Source organism: Parasteatoda tepidariorum, chromosome 1 (genome assembly GCF_982258835.1).
Source record: "Parasteatoda tepidariorum strain Cologne lab strain chromosome 1, Ptep-v5.0, whole genome shotgun sequence".
Classification (NCBI taxonomy): domain Eukaryota; kingdom Metazoa; phylum Arthropoda; class Arachnida; order Araneae; family Theridiidae; genus Parasteatoda; species Parasteatoda tepidariorum.
This window is the reverse complement of record NC_141755.1, coordinates 11,293,644-11,316,600: the sequence shown is the minus strand read 5'-3', so window position 1 is coordinate 11,316,600 and position 22,957 is coordinate 11,293,644. Positions and strand designations below refer to the sequence as shown.

The window sequence follows — 22,957 nt, the reverse complement described above, 5'->3', positions numbered from 1 at the left end:
GTCGTAATTTGGTGAAATTTTTAAAGACTTGAAAGATTGGCTTGCTACAAATACTCATTAAGTAAAAAATTGTAGAAAATTTGTGCTTATTTGCTGGTCCTCGATGACGCCCAAAAAATTAGCTACAATTTAAAATATCACTAAAGAAAAACGGAAGGAGATAAAAATGAAGGGTTTTGTTTCGTTCTGAAGTAAAGTTTATTCTTAACGAGTTTCAAAATTAATCAGAAAAATCGTCAACGGATTAGCGCAGATAACTGAAAAAAATTATACCTCAATATTTTTTTTAATAATTTAACGCAGCAACGTGATGCAGTTTGATGGCATCAACAGACGCTATCCCAAACATTTCAACTGAAATATTTTGAGCTGAAGCACAAAACACTGTTCTTGTGTTTTACCAGCTATCTATCAGCGCAATTTTTAGGCGAACGTAACTAATTTTAAAACTATCCAAAATAACTAGTTTCTTAAGTTGAACTCAACAAGTAGTTCATTTAAAAAAAAAATTTAACTTCATCTGTATTTTTTTAGTGGATTTTATAAGATCAATCATTTATTGGATTCTGTTATTGACAAATATCATATTTCAAACATCAACTAATATAAAATATGGATTATTAACATTTGATTGCTTTAAATTGTGCTAAACTAAATTTACTAAATTGAATTAACACAGCAGATATTGAACTATCATGATCATTCGAAATATGATGACAAATGGATTTATAGAGATGCATTGCTTGTCTCCAACAAAAATATGGTTTAATATTCGTGAGAGTTCTGTCTAACAGTCATTAAATCAATCTTCATATCACGTGAGGATGTTGTCTTTAGTTTTAAATGGAAATCGAAATAGGTAAATATCATTAGATTTACTTTCGTTATTAAGTATAAATCAATTCTTGTTTTTAGAAATAAAATGTTTTGAGACATGAGTGATTTTAAGTAAAAAGAAAGGTTGCCAATTTGTATTAACATTAAAAAATGTTGCAACTAGCAGAAGAACATAGCTGTATTATATATATTAAAATACTAGATAGACTTCTGGTCTGGAGGGCCACTGACAACTACATAATGGCTTATCAAATTTTAGCGATCCCGGACCAATGGCCCTAATTTTGTAGATCAGCATTTAAAGCTAGATAATGAAACATTGATGGAAAATTTTTAAATTGATAGAAGAAAACGCATTTCTAAACAGTTGTAACGAAGAAAAGAGAAAATTTTTACGTTTTTAAAAAATTATACACAAGCAATTTTTGCAAGCAATACTTTAAACTAAAAGTAACAGAGAATTAATAATTTCCAAATCTCCGTTCTATTAATTAAATAAATTCACCTCAAGTAATGTTTTAAATATTAAAAGGCCAAAATAAAAAACAAAAATTACCTAAACGTACTATTGTTTCCTATGATATACATATAGTGAACAAAAAAAAAATATCACAGTAAATATCTTTCCATTAAGGCTGTTTTTCGAAGACTCTGTCGTAATATGAAATAATGCTTTCTTTGCAAATAATATGCTATTTTTATAATTAGTGTGAGTTTGCAACTGTTTCTCATGCAAGTTTAGCCTATCAAAAACGGTACTTACGTATTAACGCAACCAGGCCAAAATTCGCATAAATCGCCAAATTTGGCGTAAGTAGAAAAAATGGAAATAAATTTTTTTTTATAAAACAAAGTATTTTATAAACAAAATTATAAGCATATATTTTAATAACCTTTTAGATTACATATTATTTCGACATCACATAGTGCAATATTTCTCATAACAAATACAGTTTTTTATATTATTTTGTTTTAAAATATAAAATATAAATTAAACCCTTCCGGTTTCGAATTTGAATAAGTTGCAGAATTATTTTTTCGGCGGAAATCTTTTGGCTATTGCTTTTAGCACTGATTATAACCAGTTCATTCTAACCAGCATTCAATCTAACAAGTAAGCAAAATAATTTGTTTACGAAAAACCACGTATAACACGTAGGGTTGCCGTAAGTAGGGTCGCCAAATTTGGCGGTTTATGCGCATTTTGGCCTGGTTGCGTTAATACGTAAGTACCTCAAAAACCAGCGTTGTCTACGCTTATTTTGAAACCGGAGCAAAACGGAGATGTGCTACAGGAGATAATATGGAGAAAGGACACAGTTCTGTGAAAATGAAAAGCGTTCGTGGTCTAATTTTTTGAATATTTGAAAACTTACTCCAATGATTGCTTGGCCACATAAAAATTTGCAAAAACTGAGAATAAAGCTGTGATTTTGATAATTTTCTTCCAGCTGGAGAAATGCCGCCAAATTGGCAATTTTTTTAAAAAAAGTTTAATAACTTTTAAAATATTTAAATTATTTGTCTGTTCTGAAACCCAGATAATTTTTCACGGCAAGATTTAATATACAGTTTAAAATCATCGCATTGCTTCAAGTGAAAGGCACTTAATCTAAGGCTTTCTTTTTACTTCTTGGTGACAGAGCATCGAAAAGCAGCATTAACACTAGAAACACTGACTTTAGATGCATACCTAGAAAGTCTGAAAGGGGGCTTCAGTCTGTTTGTTCCTAAATTGTCGTTGTGTAGATGAATTAGACATCCAGTATCTTAAATTATAATCGAAATTAATTAAATAAGAAATATACTACAGACTCGGTCATCAATATTCTATGGTATTTTATTCGATTTGATTAAGGAAAATGTTCGATTAAACGAAACACTGACTTTTCAATTATATTTAAATATTAGTATCTTAGATAGTTGAGTTTCCCTTTCTGTGTAAATAATAATTGAATATGTTTTAATGAATCTGGGCTATTTTATACTTACTAAAGGTTATTTTATACCTAAGGATACATGGGGATATGGGTTACATACCAAAATAAGTTGACCACTATGGCCCCTCCCGTCATTCTAGATATAAGGTTCTATATTAATTATATCTAATATATGAATCTACGATATGATCCTATAAGGTTATCGCGCAGTAATTAAGAAGGCATTTAAATTGGTTCAAATTATGTAAAGTCAGAAATACTCAATACTTTTAGTAAGCTATTATTTGAATTACAGAGTAATAAAAAAAACGAAAGGGACTAAAATGTTTTTTGTCGTCTTTCTAGTGTGATCGGATTTTTTGCACTAAGATAAAAGCCTAATTTCACTGCAAAAAAAAGTATGGTCGAAACTCCAGAATATGGTAATACTTACCATGTTGGTTCTATGAAAACACCTATACCTATAAGCTCGGTAATTTTTATTGGAGCGCTTTGCTAATGATTTTGGTAAAATTATGAAAAAAATATGGTTTTATTATATAAGATAAAATTTGATAACTATAGTAAAATTTGTTAATTTTATGATGATACCGTAGAACATAGCATTTCTCTTAGCGCAAAAAAGAAATACGAGGTGAAATCGTTGTTTAAACTACGCAACACATGTATAAAATATTCTACTAAGGCAAAGTTCAAAATTAAAGAATGAAAATAAGAGTGGCCTTATACTTGCGAATGTAATTGTAAACAAAAATAAAATGATGTTTAATAGCCTTACAAATGAGATGTTCAAAATTTGAAACGTGTTTTAGCCAGACAAACGGATATGATGGGTAACATTAAAGTGAAAGAACCTTGAGATTCTTTTCTTTAACAGCAAGATAATCCGGTGTCTCAGTGTTAAAAGGAAATACGAAGTTTCATCTTCAGCAGCAACAGGTTTCATCAATGTTTTCACTCTTAGTTTTTATTTTTATTTCATAAAAGAAGAAATGCAGATAACTTTCACTTTCAACATCTTGCACTTGAAGGTGCAATTTAGAAACTAAAGCTCTACGCCATTTTATAATATATGCGAGAAATTCAGTATTCAGAACTTCGAAGAGAGAGAATGTTGTTCTGGTGATTTATTCCGAAGGACCCGCTTATAAAAAAGGAGAAAAACTAGGCGATTTTTTTTTTAAAAAAAACCCCACTTAACCCACTCCACCACCAAATAAAAACGCTTAGAAATTTCGTAATCTATTTGTTTTTGTAATTTCTTTAATAAATTAAGAGGTGATCAAAACATTATGGATTAAGAAAAATTAAATTATTTTAATTAAAGGACTTAACACAAACATTTGTCAGAATTCAATATAAAGAGGTGTGCAGATCCATATGGTTTTCCATAAGGTATATATCCAGATTTATCCATATGGTATATAAAGAAATTACGGTAAATAGACAAATAGCGTAAGTTAAAAACCTTGGTAAGTTAAAAAGTAAGTTAAAATTCTTGGATCACTTTCAACTTCACAAAACAAAAAAAAATTTAACACCCATTTCGAAAAAAATATAATAGAAATAAAATAATAAATAAACATTAATTAATGTTTTACTCCCATTTTTAATATTTTTGTTGTAGTGCACTAATATACCATTCAAATTTTTAAAAAAAATATCAAATGATAATATATGTATGGGCTTTAATTACACTACTTTAGATCAAAATATATGTATGTAAAATTTTTAAGGGTTAACATAAAAATAAATCTAATCTATCACTTAGTTAAAACTAAATACGTAACCAAAGATTATTTTTCAATGTATAATAAAATATGATATAATATAATAAAATACTGTTTATAAAAAATAATCAGGTTAACATGCAACCCATTACCTGTGTTTTATAGTACAGAAAATTGTGTGAAAAACTTATTTCGAAATCAAATCAGAGAATATATTTTAAAATAATAAGATCCAAAGTTAATTTATATTTAAGTTAATTACATTTTCTTAAATAAAAAAGGGATATTTCAAATCCCTTTGAATTATCAAAGGAGAAAATACATAAATTATCGGTAGAATTATTTTTTTTACGTCTCATTAAAATCGCAGTCTCTTTTCTCTCTAGGGTGGTAACACTAATTCATCTGTAATAATTCATTTTGTTAGTTGCCTTAATTAAAAAGGTTGCTTTCATTTAAGAAGTGTTAAATATCTAATTTTTCATTAAGCATTAATTTACATTCATTTATCAGGTAGTCTTTGGTGATAGTTTAAGTAGTGCTGAATATAGTTAGTTAAACGTTGAAGTTTTTAGTAAGTAAAATTTTTAGTTATTTAAACGTTTCCGCTGCCTAATGAAGCATTTTCCAAACTCATGGCACCACGTGGTTTGTGAGATTTAATGGCTGTCAGATTGATTATACATTATTACAAAACTTCAAATTTTTTTTATTATTTTATTTAAATTTTTTAACATCAATGTAAATAGTATAATTAATTAACGGTAAAAATGCCACTATGGTAATAACGGTAAATATTTTTCTCAATATTAAAAATGAGGCGTATTGTACATCGAAAATTTGAGCTTTGGATTTACAGTGGTATAATAACTGCAAGCCATCTGAAAAGTTTTGACAATGTTCTGCTTAATGTACATTTACCTTAAATTTTTCATCAGAAATAATCTTTATAAACAAAAGGCGAATGAAAGCTTTATAGAAGTTTAAAACCAACCGTATAAATACATGGTTCTATATCTGCCTTTAATATTCAAACTTGGTCTGTTATATTATATACTCTACTACCAAACCAAAGGAATTATTATAGACAAATTAAGGTGCCCACAGCATGGTACAATATTTAAGTAAGTATATATAGATTTCAAAGTACGTGTAGTATGTAATATGGGTGTAGAAAGAAGTATGCAAGTCGGGGATAATAACCGCAAGCCGTATGATAAGTTTTGACAATATGTCGCTCAATGGAAATTTATCTTACATTTTTCCTTAGAAATAAAATTTATACACATATATGTGAATGAAAGTTAGAAAAAATAAAAATTTAAAACCAAAAACTGAATAAAAATTATTATTTAAAAAGTATTAAAAAGCACTAAAAAAGCGGCTATTAAAAAGAACCCGCTTGATATCAGTTTTGTTTATGAAAAGCCCGGGTAATTTAAAATAATGCTAGACAGAGTTGTTTTGATGCAAATTTGTTAAGGCATTTAAAGGGTTAAACAATAGTATTTTAGCATCATCGTTCTTTACCGTACTCTGAAAACAGGTCAATAAACAATAGCGTATATGATTGGAGTTACATATCTAGTTACAATTAGATAACATATGTTGCTAGAGAAAATTAAACGTATCGATTAATTTTAACCGTGAATTCCACACGCTTTGTCTTATGTAATTTAAAAAACCTTATTATTTTTTTTAAAAAAAGAAAGCAAATGAGCACTTACTTTGTGTGGGTGGATAACTAACAAAGCGTCTGTGGAAAGCGGGCAATCCAACCGAAAATAAACAACCCTTCCCGATAAAAATTCTCAGCATCCAGAGCACTGAGAAGCTACAGACGAGAATTCTCTTCTCTACTGTCCTTGGCGCTTTCACCACTCCCTTCCTCCTCCCAGAAACATTCGAACCATTCTCTTGCTTTAACGCGAAAGTCGGCTGCCTCAACAGGAGTAGGGGAAAAAACTGATTAGTATTCGTTTTTGATCGTCAGACTTCAGAACATCTAACGAATAGAGTGGCAAAAAAAAAAAAAATGTTTTTATTTTCGAAGACTATAAATTGAAAGCAGACCTATTCGTTTTCTACGAGACTGATAGACTTGTTAGAAGATAACGTCATCCCTTTAATAATATTTCTTTCAAGGTTGAGTATTGTGTGATTGCAGCTGTAATTACAATTATATTTTTCCTCCTTTTGGTCTCCTTTTTTTATTTATGTAAGCGAAGCCAAAAGAAGTGTCAAACCTTTCTTTTATGTATAAAAATGGCATTTAATATCGAATTGATACATATTTGTTCTTAAATTAAAGATCAAAGGAACTTAACGTGTTTCAGGACTTCGATGTTGATACAAACAATATTTGATAATCCATTATAATTAATTATTTAAATCATAAGAAGTCTAATAATTGACTTTTGAATCGAAAAGGCATCTACAATTGATGTCACGCTTTGAGGGGAGGAAAGGGGTTCTTGAAATGTGAGATTTAGTCACAAGGGGGAGGAGAAGTTAACAAGAAATGTGACACATGACAGATTAAAAATATTGAAAGCAGCAGATTGAATATTTTATATTGCTTTTTTTCATATTTCTTTAATTCATCTTTTTCATAACAAAACCTGATTTGTGGTGGCTTATGGAATAGAGCGTTCGCCTTCCAATGAGGTGAACCGGGTTCGAATCCCAGCAATGGCTGCTCGATATAAATTCCTCCCCCAGCTGACGTAAAATATCTTCAGTGGTACACGGATCATAGGTTAGAATCCCCTTGGTGTCAGACTAACCTTGGGAGGTGTTCGTGTTTTTCCTCTCCATGTAACGCAAATGCGGGCTCCACGAAGGCAAATTTCTCTCAATACTTGATCCAGTAGTTCCCTTGTCCTCTAGATTGGGTTCAAAATTTTAAGGGTGAGGAGTTGAACATTAGTAGTTGTAAACCCAAAATTGGGTCGACTGTTCAACGACGTTTATAAAAATTAACGTTGGTTAAAAATCACAACCACGGTTAAAAATCACAAAAGCCCACATAGAGTCTTATTTATGCTTGGTCACTAATGCTTTAAAAACACTTTTTTAAAATTTAAGCGATTTTAAATTTAAATACTTTTAAATTTAAACACTTTTAAATTTAAAATACTTTTTTAAATTTAAAGCACTTTTTAAATTCAAAACTTATTTAAAAAATTGTTATAGTATTTAAAAAATAAAATTTAAAATATGACTCCTTATGCATTTTATTTCTAAATTGACAATATATGTTTATGTAATATAGTGTGACATGTTTAATTCAATGTGACAAGAGAGCGTCAAGTGTGAGAGTGTCATAGGGAAGGAGAAGGACAAAATATTGAAAAGAAATGTGACATCACTTTTATAGACTGCTTCTTATGAATTAACCTCAATGCATTATTATTTCGTGGTGTATACAGATTAGGAAAACACATATTTAATTAAAATTTGTTTAGTAATTAAACTATCAAGAGGACGCTTTACCGAAGAAACCTTTCACTGTGAATTCTGTTTCATCTTCATGGATAATTTAAAATATCAAGTACACTGTAAGTAATTCTAAATTAAATTACGATAAAAAGTTTTGATACTCAGAGTACTTTTTACCGTAAAATCCATTTTTGCCCAAACATGCTATGAAAAAAAATCTGATACACCGTAAATTTTCACAGCAATAATTACTGGAAAATCACTGAATCACTTTAATTAAATAAATGTTAATGTAAAAATTATGGTATATTATTTTACGGATGATGTATCTTAAGTGTCGGTACTTTATACCGTAATTTGATCTAGAATTTTTTACAGTGTATATATAAATATGAATTCAGGCAGTGGCCCCCATACTCCCCCCCCCCCAAGCTCTTGGGCATCATTCTTGGGCAAATTCTAAATTCCCCCCAAACTATTCGTTTTATTTAGTATAAAAATCACCCCCCCCCCACCCAAGCTTTAAGTGGGCGCATCGTGCGCCCACCTCCCCCCGTGATGGGGGCCCCTGAATTCAGGTGAACCTAGAATAAACCATAAAGTTTCAAATGTTGAAAAAATGTCTTCAAAATGTTAATAAATTATGGCAGGAATACGCAATGGAGAAGTAATTCTGCAATAATTAATTTGCATTTTGATATTTTAACGACATTTTTTAAACGTGTGAAACTCCATGGTAAACTCTAGATTTGTCTAAACTCATATTTTTCTTACGTTATATTTTAAAGTATTTTTCTGAGGTAAAACAGAATTTGAAATTAAGAGTGAAAATAAATAAAAAAATCTTTCAAAATCAAACTAACAAAAAGAATCGAAGATACTCTTCTAAATAAGAGCTCCAATTTAAAGCAACCATTACTTTTTCGCCAACGGCAGATGTCTTGCCAAAAGTAGCAGCTGCATAAATTATAAGCTCTGTTTCTTTCATGAAGGAAAGCGCGGAAAATGACTGACGACGAGACGGTGAATAATTTTATTAAGTAATGTTTTAAGAACGATTTTATTATTTTAGTCGTAAATAAAATGGATGGATATTTTCTAATTGTCTGCTTTGACGTCACAGTTAACAAACTGAATTAAAATTGTGGAAGCAAGCAAGATAGTTATTTAAATTTTTTATTGATTATCAACCACTGTTTCAAATTTGCAACGTTTATTAATATCAATTGGTAAGCAAACTAGGATAAAATTTAATTTATCCAAAGAGCAGAGGTAAAAATAATAGCTTGTTTATAAGCGTTTTATAGACATTTAAAAGCAGCAAATTGAAATTTGTTACATCTACGTTTTTCAAGTTGGCTAAAATAGGAAACATTTTAAATTTTTTCTGAGATCTAAAGTTGAGAACCGATACCCATTTTAGGTGTGACCAAATTCAAAATATTTTTCCAATTTCAAACGTTTTAGAAAAGTAGTTTTTAAAATTTTTATTCTTGTTTTATGTCAGTAAGTTTTTTCGAGTTCCAACTTAAAAGTGGTAGAAATTTCGATAAATAGAGTGGCAATGTCGCTATTAATTTTGATCGTATATATTAATTAAAAAACAGCATTGCCGATCAGCCTGTGTAGGGGGTAGGGAACTGTCCTTGCATCAGAAAGGTCCTGGGTTCGAATCCCGGTCAAGGTATGGATGTTTCTTTCTCTGCGTTCTATGTCCTTTCTCCTTTGTGTGTGAATGTGACCCGCCCTATAAACGGGTTGTGGTTGTGTGAATGGCGTGGCAGAAGTCGAATTCCTGGCCATAGATGGCGTCACTGAAAAACAAGAACAATCGCTCCCCCACTGCCTAAACAGGCATACGGCAAACAAAAAAAAAAAACAGTATTAAAATAGATTAGCATCAAGCTCTAGTTGAAATTTTGAGCACGATAGTTTGTTGGAAAGTGATCGCAATTTCGATGGACATTAAGTTCTCGTAGATGTTGAAATAGTTAGAAAAATTTTGTTTCTGGCTGTTCAGAAAACGATTGATACAGTCGAACTCGTTTATAACGAGCTCGGATTTAACGAGAACTCGGATTTAACGAGAACTCGGATTTAACGAGGGAAACGAGAATATTTGGTTGGATCAATGTTAAGTCTATGGAACAGAAGTCGCTTTTAACGAGCAAGACCCGGTTTTAGCGAGCAATATTTTTCTGTCTGGCAATCTTTTTTCTCATCTTTCTAGTCTTTCTGTCTTATCTTTTTTTCAAAATGATATGAAATGCGCGAGTTAAAAGTAAGCTGACAAACTATTTTAAATATGTAGATTAATGAAAAAAATAAATGTTTTGGTAAGAATCTTTTCCTTTATTTTTCTTTCCGTTTATATTTCCTTTCCTTTAAGACTGTAGCGCAACTAGAAATTTTTTGCTGGTTTGGGGGGGGGGTTAGTTGTCACTAAATTAAGATAAATATTTAATTAAATTAATTAATGTAATTAAAGTAAGTAAGTATTAATTAAATTTTAAGTCAACTCAATCATTTGACCTCCCAAGCCCCTCCCCTCTTCTGGTTGCACGTCTGCCTTAAGGACCCGTTTATTACGAGCACTCGGATTTAACGAGTACATGTTACGGTCCCTTTGTGCTCGTTATAAACGAGTTCGACTGTACTTGTATTGTCAACCAACTCAGAGCTCCAATAAAAACTTAAACACACTAACAAGTCAGTGCCGGAATAAGCGTGCGCGGGGCCCATAGATTAAATTTTTTTTCACGTATCTTTTTTATTTATTCAAATATAAAAGTAATTGTATATCTTTTCATTTAAGACAGCCTATTTAAAATAAAAATAAATAATAATAAAATAAATGTTACTTTATTTTGTTAAATTTTGTAATTATTTATAGATCAAATAGAATTATGGACGCGAACACTAAACAATTATAAAACACTAAAAAAATTACGAGACACTTCAGTCAAGGCACTAAAAAACTTTTTCATTTAAAACGTCTCAATAATATCAACAACATTGAATTCTTTGCTTCTTGTTTAAACAAGTCTCAGCTTGCTATAGTACTGCCTTCAATTTTTTCACTATCAAATCAATATGACAAATTTGAACTTAAAAAACATTGATAAATCTTATAATACATAAACTATAATAGTACTTATAAATAATAACTAAAGTAAGTAATAAATAAATATAATTAACATTTTGTAAAAAAATATCGTATTTTATTAATATATATTAGAAATTATTTTTTTTTTTAAAAAATCCTTCTCTTTCTTAATTTTTTAAAATTTATTTTCAAAAAATCCATTTTAAGGGGGCCCTAAATCATTGAGGGCCCCAGGCCATGGCCTAGTCTGGCCTAATGGGTATCCCGGCACTGTAACAAGTCAAAATAATATTCAATATCGATTAATTCCAGAAGAGATTCCAGAAGACAAATTCTACTTGAGGTGGTCAGAAAGAGATTAAAACTTATATTGTTCTCGGTCACAGAGCTGCAGTTGAAAGTAGAGTACGTAAGTTATTCGGAAAGTGATCGAAAATTTGGATGAACGAAAATTTCGATTTGGTGATTGTTAAATCCTGTTGTTATAATGCCTCTTAGAGCTCTGGGCGGATGCCCTCTCTCGATTGTTCTGAATACTAAAAGTCATTTTTAGTTCAATGGTAACACTGAGATGTCTGTATAACTGCGGTTAAGCAATTTCAAATGCAAGTCATTTTTGTTTTAACCAATCAACTCTATTGTTTAATAAACACGCGGGTGCTATCTGATCAATTTTTTTCATGGAGATTTTTATTCAGTATTATTTTTTTTGCGCCTCTCATTTTTAATTGAATATATTTAAATCGAAACTCAGGAAGACGATTAAGGCTAAGCAAAGGAATCACATTGCGTGAAAATGGGGTTTGCCAGAGAAGGAACAGAAATAGGCACTATTGTTCCATTGGCGAAATTTAATTATGGAGAGAACTAAATGATGTCTGAATTAGAAAGGTGCCACCCGCACAGCGACATAGCATCTTCATAAAGGTTTGAGTAAAGAATATTCGTTTCTTCTCATGAAACAAACAAGAAAAAAACTATTTATCTCTAGGATTGGAAATTGAAATCAGATCTGTTCATTTTCCTGAGACTTTTATAGTTATACGATCTAACGTCAACACTTGAGTTCTTTTTAAGTCAAGGTTGAGTTTTTTGTGATTACAACAGTAATTATACATGTTTTTTTTTCTTCCTGTTTTTTGCTGGTCTTTGTTTTTGAAAAAGCAACATGCCCTTATTTACTTTTATAGAGATTTCTGTAATTGTAATTATTGCCCTATTCTTACATAAACAAATTTCAAAAGTTGAAGTCGTAAATTTTTGAAAATTATTTACCAGTGCTAAAATACGGCTTATCAAAATGAAAATGGTACATTTCAACAGAGCTATGTGATTCTTTAGGGTTAGTAGTAATCCTATACCTTATTAATCTATATAGTAATTAATATAGTTTAAAGTATTGCATTACGTTAATAAAGAAAAACAAAACTATTTAATGATATTAAAACAATTCGGCCTTGCCTAACGTTGAAGTTTAATAATTGTATATTGAAGTACAGAAGGCTTCAAAACTGCTTTTGTTTTTTGTAATCGTATGCTTCAGGTAAAGGTGTTAAAATGGGAGTAAATGAAAATTGATTTTACATACATAATGAATAAGATGATTGTTGAGAGTTGATTGTTGTTTTATTTTTATTTTCAATCATTTAACCAATTAAAAGATTGGATAAATTTAAATTTTACATAGTTTCATTATAATTAGTTAATATTTTCTACACCAAAATTTGGGTTTTTGACAGTGATTGTGAACACAAAACAGAGTTTAATATCCAAATAATTCAAGGACATAATTGATTGATCACTTGCAATTTTATATGCATGTTTATTTATAAATAAGATGTTCATAATTTAATAAAATTTTGGGTTTTGACACTTGTCAAAACTATGTAGAAAAGTGTTTTTGTCATGACGGATAAAACCATTGTTTAAACCAGAAAACCGTCAATTGTCAAAAACATGCCAACCCTGCCAGTAACACCGTAACTAGATTGCAACGAAAATACGACGGTTGACTCGATTGTAAAGTCACATGTGAATACGGCTACGTCGACGCGTGGGTCTAAAAAGGTTTCTATGTCCATTTTTGATGACGTTATATTTTGCCGTCACCCAGACGTCAATATGAGACTGTAATGGGACATTTAATTGTCACAGTGACGTTACCATGTGATAAAAATATGACAAATTCGCAATTCAGCAAGTTCACCGTATGACGAAGATGTGACGTATTCAACTGGGTCACCATGGGACGAAGATGTGATATGTTTACGTCTCAACTGGGTCAGAGTGAGACAAAATTGTGAAATGTACGTCTCAACAGGGTCTCCGTGTGGCTAAGTAGCGAAGTGAATATGTCACATCTTCGTCACACTGTGATGTCACGGCGACAATTATATGTTTCATCGTGGTCTCATGTTGACGTCTCTGGGTGACGTCAAAATGAGACGTCCCTAAGGGAGGACATGGTAACCTTCAAAAACCCCGGCATCGACGTCGCATAGGTGACATGTGACTTCATAAATGAGTCTCCGTGGCTGTCGCAATTTGATTGCAAACTGGTAACGGTTCTATCTGGGACAGAATGTAATTGAAGATCATAAGCAAGTTAACGTGTTTCAAAGCTAAATTGCAAATGCGTGACTCAAAAAGTGCTTTATAATAGGTGATAGGTAATTTTTGTTGGCATAAAAAATAAAAATAAAGAATTCTACTGAAAATAACTTTTATACATCAAATAGATAAATATTACAAATAAAAAAAGATTTTTACTTGAAATTTGTTAATCTAAAATATTAACTTGAAATTTGTTAATCTAAAATATTTACTTGAAATTTGTTAATCTAAAATATTTACTTGAAATTTGTTACTATATTTATCTTTTCTGTCCTATAGCCCTCTTTTAGATTTGAATACCACTCATCCCCCAGCCCCTCTAAATCACCCTTACCGATCACCTATCGACCCTTTTTTTTCTCCTTTTTAAAAGAAACCATGTGTTGTTGCTAAAAAGCATCGATAATACTGAAGTGGAAAAAAAATTAAAAATAAAACTTCACGTTTTCTTTCTATTAAGAAAACCAGATATTTGAAGGAAACAAAATCGAAACAGCAGTAAATATTTAAATTTTTTAATTGGAATCTGGAAGAATTAAATACGTTGACAGTTAAAATTCGAAAACTCTATTGTTCATCTTTACAACGACTGCCTTGAGCTTTCAGTTAAAGCTTGAATGTCATGCTTTAAGTTCATCAAAGGTTCCCTTTCAAGCATATGTTCAACTTAGTTTATTGTTCTTAGAATCTGGAAGACAGATCCTTGTTTAATCCAAGGTATGACAAAGACGCTCCTGGTAATTTAAAATTTTTTTAACTCCTGATTCTTTGTCTGAACTCTGAACAATCGGTTTCGTAAACATTTTCAATTATGATATTCGCTACCTTTTTATCAATGCTTTTATTTACTTTTTATCATATTCATCGCCCTTCGATCACCCTTTCTGATGATAATCGCCCCTATTGAAAGGAGAAATTGCTCATTATGAGGGCAATCTTCTCCAGTTTGGTAACCCAGTGATCTAAACTAACCATCAATTTGAAGGGGATGGTTAACAAATCTGCCTGGTATTCAGTTCTAATAATAAACATATGGGGGGGGTGAGTGCTTTATTTCTAAGAGTAGATCATTCGATTCTGTCAATTCTCAGAAGATTGATAATAATCAATAAATAATTAAAGGTTTGCCGGCGTATCTCTCTTATAACTTCACAACCGTTTGAGCTTACATCCTTAATTTTGGATAGTGGGTGATGAGAGAAAGTTTTAGCTCCGATAAAAAAGCGAACAAAATTAGTAAATTTAGTTTGGGAGTTAGTTTTTTCATCGGTTTGATTTAAGCCATTGCTATGAATAAAACCGTAGACGATTCTGTTTCTTTTTTAATTCTAATATTTAAACGATATTAAACACTGTCAGTGATTTTTGGATGCTTTTGAAATGTGATCCTATAAAGCTAAATTTAAAATCAATTGCAATTAAAACAAAGTTACGTACTAAAAAGCAAAGTTAATGTGGAAAAAGTTGCTTCTTCGTTTCGTTATACTATTTTAATAACAGATACTATTGATGCTAAACTAATTTAAATAGTGTATACTATTGGTATTGTGGTGATAGGTGATGTTTTAATAGTTACCAAATGTGCTAATAAAGGTATTTAATACATATACCAAATATAGGAGCTATGGTAATACGTTTTTTTGTGGTCACGTAAAACGGATAAGTATTGGTGAAGATTGGAATTTTTGAGTATTATTAGAAATTTTGGATACTATAGGCTGACTTTGAGCAATAGTGTCAGGTCAAATGATACTGAATATAGTTAATATTTATTTTGGTGAGATGATCTTCTAAAGACTTGTTTTTCTTAATCTAATAAGGAAAATTCACAGGGAAAGACAACAAATAATAATTAATAAAGACAAATTATTGGAATTTAATAGTGTCTGTGTATGCTTACAGTTTTGTGTATGATTTTATAATGTTGATTAATACCGATTTATCGATATTAATCAACACTACACAATCTTTTTTTAACTTACATTTTTTTAACTTGCATTTTTTTAACTTCATTTTTTTTTAACTTACTATTTTTTAAACATTTTCGAAGCAACTATTATGTATTTTTTCTTTGTTTGACTTCTTTTATATCTATGCATACAGAGCCAAATTAATTGTCTAACGATTTTCTCTCTCTCAATATATAAATAGCTTTTAACATAAAAACAGTGATAATTTTTTTAATACTTGGTGGCTCCGTCCTAGCTCGCTCCACTCACTAACCCTCGTGGTTGACTCAAATTTATATTTATATTTTTTTTAAAGTCAACTATTTTTTAAAGTTAATTATGTTATTAAACTCTTATATAATTATAAAAATTTTAAAGAGGAACAGAACGTTTCACAAATATGTTAATCGTTAAAAAAAATGAACCATTTTTTGGATTGTATAACAATTAAAATTGGAAACGGCATTTACGAATATCTCTTGAGTCTTTTATCCATATTTTTTTTTACATTTTTATATTTGTTATGATTTAATCAAACAACATATAATCTCTTCCTCTATTCATTCATTCATTCTATTCATTAATTTCATTCATTCATATTTTTCGTTACCTATGACATCAAGTCAAACACGAGTTTATAAAATTAAGATTTCGAGAGAGAATTTTCCTCAGTGATAGTTAAATAGTCATTAAGTAAAGCAAAAGAATGAAAACAAATTCGGGAAAAAACGAGCGAAAATATCATTAACTTTCGAACAAATTGGAATTTTGAAAGAAATTACCAGTTGAGTTTATAAACAAACTGATTGTAAAATGACCCAGTGGATAAATATTTTATAACATGTTAATCTTAAATTTTTTAATCTTACGAAACTAAACATAATTAATCGTGACGAGTAATTAAATATATTAATCGTAATGAAATGAAAGATGACATGAATTCGAAAAATAATCAACTTTATCTAAAAAAAAAAACGTATTCGTACTAAGGAATACAGATTGTGAAATAAATAATAAGGAGAAATAAATGCGAAGGAATTATACTCGTTAAGGATGCAAAATAATTACCTTTCATCATTATAACAGCTCAAGTTGGAAGTGGCTTTTATCATTTTTTTTAAAATTATCTTAATTGAAATGTTTAAATAAAAATTATTTAATATCTGGTGAAATCTAATCTCTCTTTCTTTCTATCTATTATTTTTTTTAATTAATTGATTATTTCTTCATTATTTTTGACATCAAGCAAAGTTTATTAAAAAGAAGATCTCGATGGAGATAAATGCATTTTTTTTGATAGCGGATAAATAAATCATTTTTAAGGCATAAAAGGTACATAAAAATCTCATTTAAAACACTTAAAATTGCAATAACTTTCGAAAAATTTGAATTTCTAAAAAAAAAGGAAAAAAAAAAAAACTTGATTTCGGTTGATAAATGAAAATGGCTTTTTCAGCACGTCAAATTTCCATTTCGTAGTTTGCTTTTCCGCTAGTTGTAGATCGGCCCATGATGTATTTTTACTTACAAGTTTAATAGCTAATTATTCTCGAACTAATAATCAAATTTTTATTTCTCTTAACCCACCGTACTTTCTCCATATTTTTTCTATACACTTTCACAATTTCCTGCTTTCTTATAGTTTTTGAACTGTGATAAGTTGAACAACCAACAGCTCCAACAGCTGAACAGCTGTGGCAACAGTGCTTACAATTTTTAAATATAAATTTTTAAATTTAAAGTAAAAGGAAAAAAAATGCTTTTGTACTCTTTTACTTATGCAGAATTTATTTCTTAATATTTTCTTTAAAACAAAGAAGTAAATGAAATAAATAAAAAAATGTTATAGATATATTTTCATATCAAAACAAATTCTTCATTCAAAAGAAATTTCAACTTCAAAGTACATGCAATAAAATTACATTTTATAAACTGTCCGTTTAAACACTTGATGATGATTTAGTTAATAGAGGAATTAAATTTTGTTTTAGAATGCTTTCATGACGAAAAGGGAAATGAATATTTCATTAGACTTATTCGGGTAAAGCAGGTTGCAGTCTTTAATAATAAAAAATACCGAGCAAAAAGTAAAAATTTGTTACTGAACGACTCAAAAAACAATTTTTAAGCTGACTCCTCTTGATTAATGTGATTTACGTAAGATCAATACCTTTTTAAAGTTCATTTTACTAGCATTTATAGACAAAAATAAAGACGTCAATTGATTAAAATATTTATATGCATGCAGTATCGTTGCATCATCTACACACTATTTACACAATCTATCACACCTCCGAATTTTTTAATCACAAAAATTTATCAATGCGCACAGAGTAAAATAATATTGCATTTTTTATTAGACTCATGCATGCAACGTATAAATTAAGAGTTCATAAAGTAATGATATTTTGTACTTACTTCCAAAATCTTTCAGTTGTTATTATTTATATAGTTTTTTAGAAGATAAAAAAAAACTGTGACTATTCTTAAGATTTGTTCGACTATCGAATGATTTTGGAGATTGGGAAAGACTTGTATAGAATGACTTTAGAGAGTTTATTGGAAATAATATTCACTGAGAAAGGAACAAAATGGTGCAACAAATGCGTGCCTATTGAAACGCATGATTATTGATCACAGCATCGATTAACGATGAATTCTGCGAAATGTGTTCGCATTTTTTATACCTAGCTACCATGACTCACTAAGTGTTTTGTTCTACTTTTTTTATACTAACATTTTTAATGAAATCAGAATTAACTTTCTTTTTATTCTAAGTTTGTTTCTATAAGTATTTTTATGGTCTTCAATCAGGAATCCAAAGTATATAAATATTTTTGTAACAGATAGTTCATTTAAAAAAAATAATTTACAGCAATACAGTGATTTATTTAAAGAATTAATAAGAAGCTTATACTGAAAGAAATTTGTAATATTTTGTATATATTTTTGAAATATAAGTATCTTCTATGATAATATTAATCTGTAAAATTATCAATTAACAATAGCCTCTAATCATTGTAAATCTCATGAGAAGTTAGAAATGTTAACGAAAATGGGCAGAATCTCTAGTTGAAAAGTATTTTTACACGATTAATATACTATAATGCAATAAGTAAAATTATTAGAAACTAGAATTTTTTGTGCTGCTTAAGATTCCTAATCATTCAGTTAAAAATTATAGAGTAAGAAAATTTCATTTGCTTTTCACCTTTTAATAAATCCATGTTTATTAATTAAGTTTACAAAAATATTTTATCACTGTCAAAAAAGTATTCAGTTTCATTAAATTTGCTCTAAAATTAGCTAGTTTTCAACTATCAATATTCAACTCTGCAGCCTTGTAATTTTGAACCTGATCCAGAAGACATGGGAACTCTTGGATAAAGTATTGGAATGAACTAGCTTTCGTGGAAGACTTTTTGATGGAACAATTAAACTTATATGCGTTAGATTTAAAGAAAAACCACAAAACTCTCCCACGGTTAGCCAGACGACAAGGGGATTCTAAGCCATGATCCGTCTACTACAAAGAATATTTTACGTCACCATTGTATTCGGTGCGAGCCAAAAGCAGAATTCGTATCAACCAGCTACTTCTAGGAATCGAACCCGGATAACCTCACTGGAAGACTAACGCTCTTTACTCTTAACGCTATTTACTTTACTAAAAGAGGGCTTTTTTTTGAAAAAAAAATTACTTTTAACTATAACAAGAGCCGTAATTTTTAAATGTCTAATCAATATTTCTCTATAGATCTAATTTTAGATTCAGCAAAGCTATGTTGCATGCTGTTTTTAGAGTCCCGTAGAACATTTAAAATTGATTTGGTCTATATATTGCTGCCCTGATTTCAAATAAGAAAACTTTTAATTTTCTAACCTCTATTTTTGAATCTTTTTGCAACTATAAGCAACTTTTTGAGCAGATGCAGCGTAGATGCACTAAAATTCTAAACTTAGTTTAATAAACAAAGAGAATTTCAATTTTTGAAATATGCATATCAAATATAATTGAAATAATTCCAAAATATCAGGCAATTTTTCTTTCCTTTTTCTTTGGTAGAAATAAATGATTCGCATTTTTTTTCGATAGCTGTGATGAATATCCGAAAAAATAACGGAGGAAAGCATATTTAAAACCAGCGTAATTTTTCTAATAAAGATCACTTACAAACTTTCCTGCATCGAACAAAATAATAAAAATTGTAAATCTGAGTAACATTTTATACAATGAAAGTATAATATTTCTTACCAATTTTCGTAGGTGGATAGCTAAATGAATTGAAAATGGAAGCTTATTGATATCTTTAGAACTAAACGAATTCTCGTAAACAAGACCCAGACGTTGTGTACAGTATTTCTGATTTTACAACGGAAACTTGAAAGGAAGAGAATCAACTGATGAATATGTAGATATTAAGAGTATCTGGAAATATTAAAGGCATTGTTCGCTTCGGCCGGAAATTTACTGTTGACCTTCTTTTGTTAGAGATTCCTTTCCAACAAAAATATAGATTTGAATCTAACATAGAAACTAAATGCATTTTTGAGAGCAGTTACACTGTAGTTTTTGATAATCAACTGTTCTATATAGCATCAAGTTCTCCCTTAGCGTTTTTAGATGGACGGCTCGCCCTACCTGCCATTTGATGCCTATAAATGAGCCTTCTAAGCCTTTTTTGTAAAAGTAAGCCGCCATCCCTTTAAAACACTGCCATTTAATTCATATTTCATATTCAGGAAAAATTAATTAACTGTAAAAATAATAATTACACACAAAAATGAACTGCGTCTATAGGTTTAATTCTGGTTACAATTAAAAATATTCACTTTCTTTCAGATTATTCTCAACTGGTAAAATTTTTATAAGTATCTATTTTTTCTCAAGGGGTATATTAATAAATTTTCAAGTAATTTTAAGTTTTAAAATTATTTTTTAAATAAATACCCTTTTCTTTTCAAGAAAAATGACATTTTTAAATGTTTATTTTCTAATAATTTTCAGTATAAATTATAGAAAAAATCTTTTAAGCTGTTTATCAATTCTTTTTAATATCATTTCTTTTTTAAAAAAATAGTATTCACAGAGATTGTCTCTTAGCATGCCTTTAATTTATTAACTACAAATTTTTATTTAGATAATGAGTAAAAACTATTTTTTGAAATATACACATAAAATAGAGTAAGAGGGTAACTTAAAAATTGTTGAGGATCAAATTCAATTATTGCATGATATTACAAAATTTTAAGAAATTTTTTTCGGTGTTGTAGGAGCGCTCTTTCAAAACTCAAACTGCCCTTTTCTGTGAGGAATTAACCCTTTTTATTACTAGGGAGAACTCTTCATCAAGGATACCTTCCTTTATAACTTATGAAAGATATTTTCCTTCACGTGATACCATTAAGAAATATACTCTACATCAGAGGTTTTTAAAAGGTATTCCGCGAAAGCCTAAGGGTTCCGTGGAAGGGTCACATAGGTTCCGAGAGTTACGGGATTTTAAAACTGTTACGATTTTCGAAACCTGTCATTAAATTTATATCTAACTAATTATAACTTATTTATTTAATTGTTCCGTTACTTTTATAAAATTATTTAAGCAAAATACTTGGGAAGAAAGAAAAGTTAAAAGAAAAAGATATATTTTCTAGTAACAATATATTTGATGAATAATGAATGCATTTATGAGAAATTGTATCAATACCTAGCATCAAATAAAAATAGCAATGAAGAAGTTTTGCTGATAACCATTTTCAACATTTATTTTCGAAATTTTTTTTTTCAAAGAAAATCATATTTTAGCTGACTATTTTTCAGTTTTCTTTATACATTAAAATCAAATGATAAATTAGACTATATCCTATTCAACTTTCCGACACAAAACTCAACTTGAATACTAGTATTGATAGAACGATGCTATGAAAAACTTTTATGTTTCGTACAATCATTAAATATTTTTAAAGTAATTAATAGTCTATATTTGGTTAATATATTAACAATTGTTTATGAAATATATTTATTAAGTCTCGGTTTTGATCCTTTAAGGAGGATCCTCCAGGGCTCCATTGCCCCCTAAAAATTGAAGGCCGCTGACCCACATAAATTTACCTTATACTGTAAGAAACATTCGATACACACACATGATATTATAGCAAACTACTTTAGCCACAGGTGCAGCCCAAACGCCTTGCTCTAAGATGTTCATACTAGTGCATACATATAACCTTAAATGTAAGAAAAAATAACATATGCTTATAACTTTAAATATTAAAAACACGTAAACATTTTATACGTATAATTTTTATATATAAATGGAAACCTACTTATTTATATTGGCGTGAAATGAATTGATAAAAGAAGTAAGATTTTGTATTTAGTTTTCATTTAAAAGCATACGTAAAATAAATTAAAGTGGTGTATCAGCATTATCCAATTTATTGTAAATAGAAATGGGCAAATAAACATGTAAATAATACGGAATAAGCGGGAACAACATTTACCATCACCATGAAATTCAGACGTTAATAGAACTCAACTCAAACGAACATATTAAGGCATGAAGAGCATATGTATTTTAAAGCTTATTCATTAAATAAAGTATATTACAAATATTTTTATGTCATTTAAATTAGGATTCATTTCTACAACTGTATATCTGAAGAAAAAAAAATAGTTGTCGAAAAAATTTTGTGAAACTAATTTTTTGCCTAGATGTGATTATATTATATTTTTTCTATCATTGTATGTATGAAAAAAGTGCCTACAATGTAAACAAATTCCGGTAAAAAGTACCGGCACTCAGCAGCGCTCAGTGCCGGTATTAGCTCAGCACGTTAGTACCGGCACTCAGCGTGGTCTGGGTAGCAATGTAACAGCCATATACTTCAGACGATAGTAGAGAGTATTTAAATTGTGGATGTTACTTATAAAAGGAATTGACGGAATCATTAATTTGATGATTTATTAAGACCAAACGATATAATAAACAATTTAGTTTCGCTTCAACTTATACAATGTTATTTTTATAAGACTTTTACAAGGATATGCTTTAAGGCATGCTGTATTGAAGCAAACTAAAGCTGTGTTGAAGCAAAAGAATGCTGTATTGAAGCAAAATAAACTGTCATCAGGCCTTATTAAAATCTGATGCAATGGTTCGAAGAAATAATAACGTGAAAGTTTTAATTTATTTTGCATTTATTTAGAATATTTGCGTGTTAAGTTTTTCTAAAACATTGAACCCTTTATGGATGTAGTTGTAAGAGACTGCAAGCGGTCCAAAAGTGGAACTTAATTTATGTTTTCAAGAAAATTAGAAAAAAAACTCAGCAATTAAT

At 29.5% G+C, this 22,957-nt stretch overlaps 2 protein-coding genes across 3 annotated transcripts in view; both read right to left on the bottom strand.

Annotated features, from left to right (window-relative positions):
* Positions 1-19,983, bottom strand: part of LOC139424771 (lipopolysaccharide-induced tumor necrosis factor-alpha factor homolog) — an 80,822-nt gene extending 60,839 nt beyond the window's left edge. Inside the window, exon 1 of the mRNA XM_087159171.1 lies at positions 19,872-19,983. The gene's annotated coding sequence lies outside the window, so the exon portion shown is untranslated. The remainder of the gene's footprint in view (positions 1-19,871) is intronic.
* LOC107441151 (lipopolysaccharide-induced tumor necrosis factor-alpha factor homolog) overlaps positions 1-20,004 on the bottom strand; it is a 58,668-nt gene extending 38,664 nt beyond the window's left edge. The window contains exon 1 of one of the 2 annotated variants that reach the window (XM_071180204.2): positions 19,872-20,004. The gene's annotated coding sequence lies outside the window, so the exon portion shown is untranslated. Of the gene's footprint in view, positions 1-6,234; positions 6,528-19,871 lie in introns of those variants that run through there. The other variant, XM_071180203.2, reaches the window with a different exon arrangement.
* Between the last annotated feature and the right edge of the window lie 2,953 nt (positions 20,005-22,957).